At 50.7% G+C, this 7,059-nt stretch overlaps 1 pseudogene; it reads right to left on the bottom strand.

The window, feature by feature from the left end:
* Positions 1-281: 281 nt before the first annotated feature.
* LOC140415711 (U2 spliceosomal RNA) lies at positions 282-503 on the bottom strand (annotated as a pseudogene).
* Between the last annotated feature and the right edge of the window lie 6,556 nt (positions 504-7,059).

Genomic DNA, 7,059 nt, shown 5'->3' with positions numbered 1-7,059 from the left:
TCCGGGTTTGATTCCAACCTTGGGTGACTATCTATGTTGAATTTTCACGTTCTCCCCATATCTGCGTGGTTTTCCTCAGGATGCTCTGGTTTCCTCCCACAGTGCAAACTGTGCAGGTTAGGTAGATTGGCCATGATAAATTGCCCCTTGGTGTCCAAAGGTTAGGTGGGGTTATGGAGAAAGGGCGGGGGAGTGAGTCTCTGTAGGGTGCTCATATGGAGGGTCGGTGCAGACTCGATGGGCCGAATGTCCTCCTTCTGCACTGTAGGAATTCTTTGTTTTTTTATTACTTTATCAGAGTTACAAAGCCAGAGCTCAGAGTATGGACAGGGGCAAACCCCTAATCCAGCTCCTTGCCTGCTCCGAAAACCAATTCAAATTGAATCAAATTCATGCTCCCCACAAGAGAGACATACCAGACACACCTGATCTCACACTCATCTTAGCCAAAAGGCCTAGAAGCGATACTTCACTTGATCTTAGCTAAAAGGCCGAGAAGCAATCACGGTAGGGACTCTATGTACATTATATTGTTCAACAATTTGAATTTAACTGGACCTGTTAATGCAAGAGCCATCCCACGGTGCTTTAGAGAAAAAAAGAACCAGTGCTGAGCATTTGTAGGTTAGGAGAGATGAACAAAACCTTGGACAAAGGACTTTGTTTTTAGAAAGATTATAAAGGTGGAGAGGAGAATAAGAGTTTCAGAAGAATTCCAAAGAGCAGGATGAAGCAGGTAAAATAGTCTTTTTCTATATGTAGAGGCAGATGCACAGGAGGCCAGAGTCAAATGGCTTGAGCAGGGAACAAAGTAAGGCAAAGAAGATATAAATATAGTTTGGCTGTAGACGGATCTGTCCATCATGATGAGCATTTTCAATTTAATTTGTTGGGGATACAGAACCAGTGCTTGACAATTAGGATACAAGCGAATGGTCAGAGGGGCTTTAGTGCAGAGTAGATTGTGGGAAATGTATTTTAAGGGTATGTGGTAGTCACCACTAGTTGTATTACATGTATTACGGCACTGCCTGTAGAGGTACATGGGTAAACCCTGCCTGCTGGCTCCGCCCAGTAGGTCCGTAGTGCCGTCACCTTCTTCACCGCAAGCCACGTGAAGCCCATGGGCGCCGCCATCTTTGATATTGCCCGCATGTGAGCCCCATGGGCGCCGCCATCTTTGATATTGCCTGCATGTGAGCCCCATGGGCGCCGCCATCTTTGGTGCCATTTTGGATGGCGTCTCAGGACCCCTGCTCGTCTGGCCGTTTATCGCCTGCCGCTGCCTCCACCACCACTGACCAGCCCGGGATCTCCCAGCATCTGCCACAGCTCGCCTCTATCACCCTGGATCAATCCCGGCCCCGCGACCGCAATGACAACGGTGAAGATCGATGGGCACGAGCTGACCTGCCTTTTTGACTCAGGGAGCACAGAGAGCTTCATCCACCCCACTACGGTAAGGCGCTGCTCCCTCCCGGTACACCCAGTCACCCAAAAAACTCCCTGGCCTCCGGATCCCATTCCGTGGAAATCCGGGGGTACTGCATCGCGACCCTCACCGTCCCGGGGTAGAGAACAGGCCCTGCTCTACGTCCTCCCCCACCTCTGCGCTGCCCTGTTACTCGGCCTGGCCTTTCAGTGCCATTTCCAAAGCCTAACCTTAAAATTCGGCGGACCCCTACCCCCCCCCCCCCCCCACCCTCACCGTGTGCGGCCTCACGACCCTTAAGGTCGATCCACCTTCCCTGTTTGCGAACCTCACCCCGGATTGCAAACCCGTCGCCACTTGGAGCAGATGGTACAGTGCCCAGGACAGGACCTTCATCAGGTCGGAGGTCCAACGGCTTCTGCGGGAAGGGGTCATTGAGGCCAGCAACAGCCCCTGGAGAGCACAAGTGGTAGTAGTAGACTGGGGAGAAGCACAGGATGGTCATTGACTATAGTCAGACCATCAATCGGTACCTCCTCCCACGCATATTTGACATGGTCAATCAGATTGCGCAGTATCGAGTCTTTTCTATTGTGGACCTGAAGTCCGCCTACCACCAGCTCCCCATTCGCCTGGAGGACCGCCAATACACTGCGTTCGAAGCAGATGGCCATCTTTATCACTTCCTTAGGGTTCCTATCGGCGTCACTAATGGGGTCTCAGTCTTCCAGCGAGAGATGGACCGAATGGCTGACCGGTACGGACTGAGGGCCACCTTCCCGTTCCTAGATAATGTCACCATCTGTGACCACAATCAGCAGGACCACGACGCAAACCTCCAAAACTCCTCCAGACCACCAAACTCCTTAATCTCACATACAATAAGGAGAAATGCGTGTTCCGCACCAACCACTTAGCCATCCTTGGCTATGTCATAGAAAATGGAGTCCTCGGGCCCGACACCGACTGCATGCGCCCCCTCCTGGAACTCCCTCTCCCCCACTGCCCCAAGGCCCTGAAACGATGCCTGGGGTTTTTCTCCGACTATGCCCAGTGGGTCCCTAACTATGCGGACAAGGCCCGTCCACTCATTCAGTCCACAGTTTTTCCCCTGACGGCTGAGGCCCGCCAGGCCTTCAACCGTATCAAGGCAGACATCGCCAAGGCCACGATGCAAGCAGTCGACGAGTCCCTCCTCTTCCAGGTGGAGAGCGATGCATCGGACGTAGCTCTGGCCGCCACCCTCAACCAAGCGGGCAGGCCCGTGGCCTTCTTTTCCTGGACCCTCCATGCCTCTGAAATTCGGCACTCCTTTGTCGAAAAGGAGGCCCCAAGCCATTGTGGAAGCTGTGCGACATTGGAGGCATTACCTGGCCGGCAGGAGATTCACTCTCCTCACTGACCAACGGTCGGTTGCCTTTATGTTTAATAATACACAGCGGGTCAAGATCAAAAATGACAAGATCTTGAGGTGGAGGATCGAGCCCATCACCTATAATTACGAGATCTTGTATCGCCCGGGGAAGCTCAATGAGCCCCCTGATGCCCTATCCCACGGTACATGTGCCAGCGCACAAGTGGACCGACTCCGGGCTCTCCACTACGACCTCTGCCACCCAGGGGTCACCCGGTTCTTCCATTTCATCAAGGCCCGCAACGTGCCCTACTCCATTGAGGAGGTCAGGACCGTCAGCAGAGACTGCCAGGCCTGCGCAGAGTGCAAGCCGCACTTCTACCGGCCAGATCGAGCGCACCTGGGGAAGGCCTCCCACCCCTTTGAGCGCCTCAGCATGGACTTCAAAGGGCCCCTCCCCTCCATCGACCGCAACACGTACTTTCTGAACCTGATTGATGAGTACTCCCGGTTCCCTTTCGCCATTCCATGCCCTGATAGGACTTCTGCCACGGTAATTAAAGCCCTCCACAGCATCTTCACCCTTGTTCAGTTTCCCCACCTACATCCACAACGATCGGGGATCCGCCTTCATAAGCAATGAGCTGCGTCAGTTCCAGCTCAGCAAGGGCATTGCCTCGAGCAGGACGACCAGCTACAACCCCCGGGGAAAGGGGCAGGTAGAGAGGGAGAAAGGACGGTCTGGAAGGCCGTCCTGCTGGCCCTGCGGTCTAAAAATCTCCCGGTCTCCCGCTGGCAGGAGGTCCTCCCCAACGTGCTCCACTCTATCCGATCGCTCCTCTACACCGCCAATCAGACCCCTCACGAACCTGTGTTTGCCTTCCCCAGGATGTCCAACTCCGGGGTCTCACTCCCAACATGGCATACAGTTCCTGGACCCGTCCCCTTCGGAATCATGTGCGGACCCATAAGTTGGACCCCTTGATCAAAAAAGTCCACCTCCTACATGCGAACACGCAGTACGCCTACGTGGCACACCCCGACGGGCGCCAGGACACAGTCTCCCTCCGGAACCTGGCACCCGCTGGATCCCCCCCCCGGTTGCCTCATTCACCCCTCACCACTCACCCTCGCTCCAGCGAACCTCACCGCAGCCCCCGCCCCAGTAGGATCCGTCCTCCCACTGGTTCCACTCAGGGGTGAAGAAGACGAGGACAAAAGGCTCCCGGAGTCGCAGGTGACTAAGTCGGCGCCCACATCACCAGGACTGAGGCGATCGCAGAGGAGGATCAAGGCCCCCAACAGACTTAACTTGTAATGTTTTCCACCACCCCGCCAGACTCTTTTTTAACAGGGGGTGAATGTGGTAGTCACCACTAGTTGTATTACATGTATTATGGCACTGCCCGTATAGTCGAGGTACATGGGTATATCCCTGCCTGCTGGCTCCGCCTAGTAGGCGGCGTATAAATGTGTGTGCTCGCAGCCATTCTGGTTCCAGCTGCAGGAGGCAGAACATCTTTGCTCAATAAAGCCTTGATTATTCCACTACTCTCGTCTTTGTGGTAATTGATAGTGCATCAGGGTAGCAATTGAAAAGTTGACAAGGAGGACATTTCAGAAGTTGAATCAAAAGGTATTGAACGCATGTATAAAAGTTTAACAGAAATGAATGGGACAAACAATATTGCAGAAATGAAACAAATGATCTTGGAAGCAGGTAGGATGTGACTTTAAGTTCAGCTCTGGGTTGAACACTATGACATGTTTGTACTTAATCCAGATTAGCAGCCAAGGAGGGACATGGAGTTGACGTGGAGTTATAGAATTTTTGTTGGGAATCAAAAATGATGTAATTGGCCTGTTAGCTTTACTTAGTTGATGGCACTCGTGCTTCAGTTTTAGAAGGTTGTGGGTTCAATTCCCATTCCAAAATGTTAAATGTAGTGGGTAGAGTGACAGAGGTCTACAGCGCAGAAGTGGGCCTTTGGTCCATTGCATCTGCGCCAGTCAAAAACAACCACTTAAGTACTCCATTATCCCATTATGTAGCACTTAATCCATAGCCTTGTATGCCTTGGCATCACAAGTGCACATCAAAATACTGCTTAAATGTTATGAGGGTCTCTGTCTGCACCACCCTTTCAGACAGTGAGTTCCAGACACCTCTAAAATGTTTTTCCTCGCATCCCCTCTAAACTTCCTGCCCCTTACCTTAAATCTGTTCCTCCTGGTCATTGATCCCGCCACCAAAGGAAATGATTCTTCCTGTCTACTCTATACCCCTCATAATTTCATACATCTCAATCGTGTCCTCCCTCAGTCTCCTCTGTTCCAAGAAAAACAACCCCACTCTATCCAATACTCTCCAGCCTAGGCAACATCCTGGTAAATCTCCTCTGCACCCTTTCCAGTGCTATCACATCCCTCCTATAATGTGGATTCCAGAACTGCACACAATACTCTCGCTGTGGACTAACCAACGTTTTATACCGTTCCAGCATAACCTCCTTGCTCTTAAACGCTACGCCTCAGCTAATAAAGGCAAGTATAACATATACCCTCTGCTATTGCTATCTTAAGGCACCGGCGTACAAGCACACCAAGGTCCCTCTGATCCTCAGTGCTTCCCAGGGTCCTGCTGTTTATCATGATGTGCTAGGGGCTTGGATGGGGCAGGGTTTGGAAGGAGCATTCAGGAGGGCTTCTTAAAACAATATGTAGATAGTCCAACTAGGGAAGGGGCTGTACTGGACCTGGTATTGGGGAATGAGCCCGGCCAGGTGGTAGAAGTTTCAGTAGGGGAGCATTTCGGGAACAGTGACCACAATTCAGTAAATTTTAAAGTGCTGGTGGACAAGGATAAGAGTGGTCCAAGGGTGAATGTGCTAAATTGGGGGAAGGCTAATTATAACAATATTAGGCAGGAACTGAAGAACCTAGATTGGGGACGGATATTTGAGGGTAAATCAACATCTGACATGTGGGAGGGTTTCAAATGTCAGTTGATAGGAATTCAGGACCGGCATGTTCCTGTGCGGAAGGGTAAATACGGCAAATTTCAGAAACCTGGGATAACGAGAGATATTGTAGGCCTCATCAAAAAGGAAAAGGAGGCATTTGTCAGGGCTAGAAGGCTGGGAACAGACAAAGCCTGTGTGGAATATAAAGAAAGTAGGAAGGAACTTAAGCAAGGAGTCAGGAGGGCTAAAAGGGTCATGAAAAGTCATTGGCAAATAGGGTTAAATGTTTTTCCACGTACATAAAAAGCAAGAGGGCAGCCAGGGAAAGGGTTGGCCCACTGAAGGATAGGCAAGGGAATCTATGTGTGGAATCAGGGGAAATGGGTGAGGTACTAAATGAATACTTTGCATCAGTATTCACCAAAGAGAAGGAGTTGGTGGATGTTGAGTCTGGAGAAGGGTGTGTAGATAGCCTGGGTCACATTGAGATCCAAAAAGACGAGGTGTTGGGCGTCTTGAAAAATATTAAGGTAGTTAAGTCCCCAGGGCCTGATGGGATCTACCCCAGAATACTGAAGGAGGCTAGAGAGGAAATTGCTGAGGCCTTGACAGAAATCTTTGGATCCTCACTGTCTTCAGGTGATGTCCCAGAGAACTGGAGAATAGCCAATGTTGTGCATTTGCTGAAGAAGGGTAGCAAGGATAATCCAGGGAACTACAGGCCAGTGAGCCTTACGTCAGTGGTAGGGGAATTACTGGAGAGAATTCTTCGAGACAGGATCTACTCCCATTTGGAAGGAAATGGACGTATTAGCGAGAGGCAGCACGGTTTTGTGAAGGGGAGGTTGTGTCTCACTAACTTAATAGTTTTTCGAGGAGGTCACAAAGATGATTGATGCAGGTAGGGCAGTGGGTGTTGTCTATATGGACTTCAGTAAGGCCTTTGACAAGGTCCCTCATGGCAGACTGGTACAAATGGTGAAGTCACACGGGATCAGTGGTGAGCTGGCAAGATGGATACAGAACTGGTTAGGTCATAGAAGGTAGAGAGTAGCAATGGAAGGGTGCTTTTCTGATTGGAAGGTGTTGACTAGTGGTGTTCTGCAGGGATCAGTGCTGGGACCTTTGCTATTTGTGGTATATATAAATGATTTGGAGGAAAATGTAACTTAGTAAGTTTGCAGACGATACAAAGGTTGGTGGAATTGCGGATAGCGATGAGGACTGTCAGAGGATACTGTAGCCAGTTAAAATGGCTAACTCCCGATTTAGAATGGCCAACCCCGATTTAAAATGGCGAACGGAAAAGG

This window comes from Scyliorhinus torazame, chromosome 4 (assembly GCF_047496885.1).
Source record: "Scyliorhinus torazame isolate Kashiwa2021f chromosome 4, sScyTor2.1, whole genome shotgun sequence".
In the NCBI taxonomy this organism is placed as follows: Eukaryota; Metazoa; Chordata; class Chondrichthyes; order Carcharhiniformes; family Scyliorhinidae; genus Scyliorhinus; species Scyliorhinus torazame.
The sequence above is the reverse complement of the archived record's forward strand: the minus strand, read 5'-3'. Positions and strand labels throughout refer to the sequence as shown.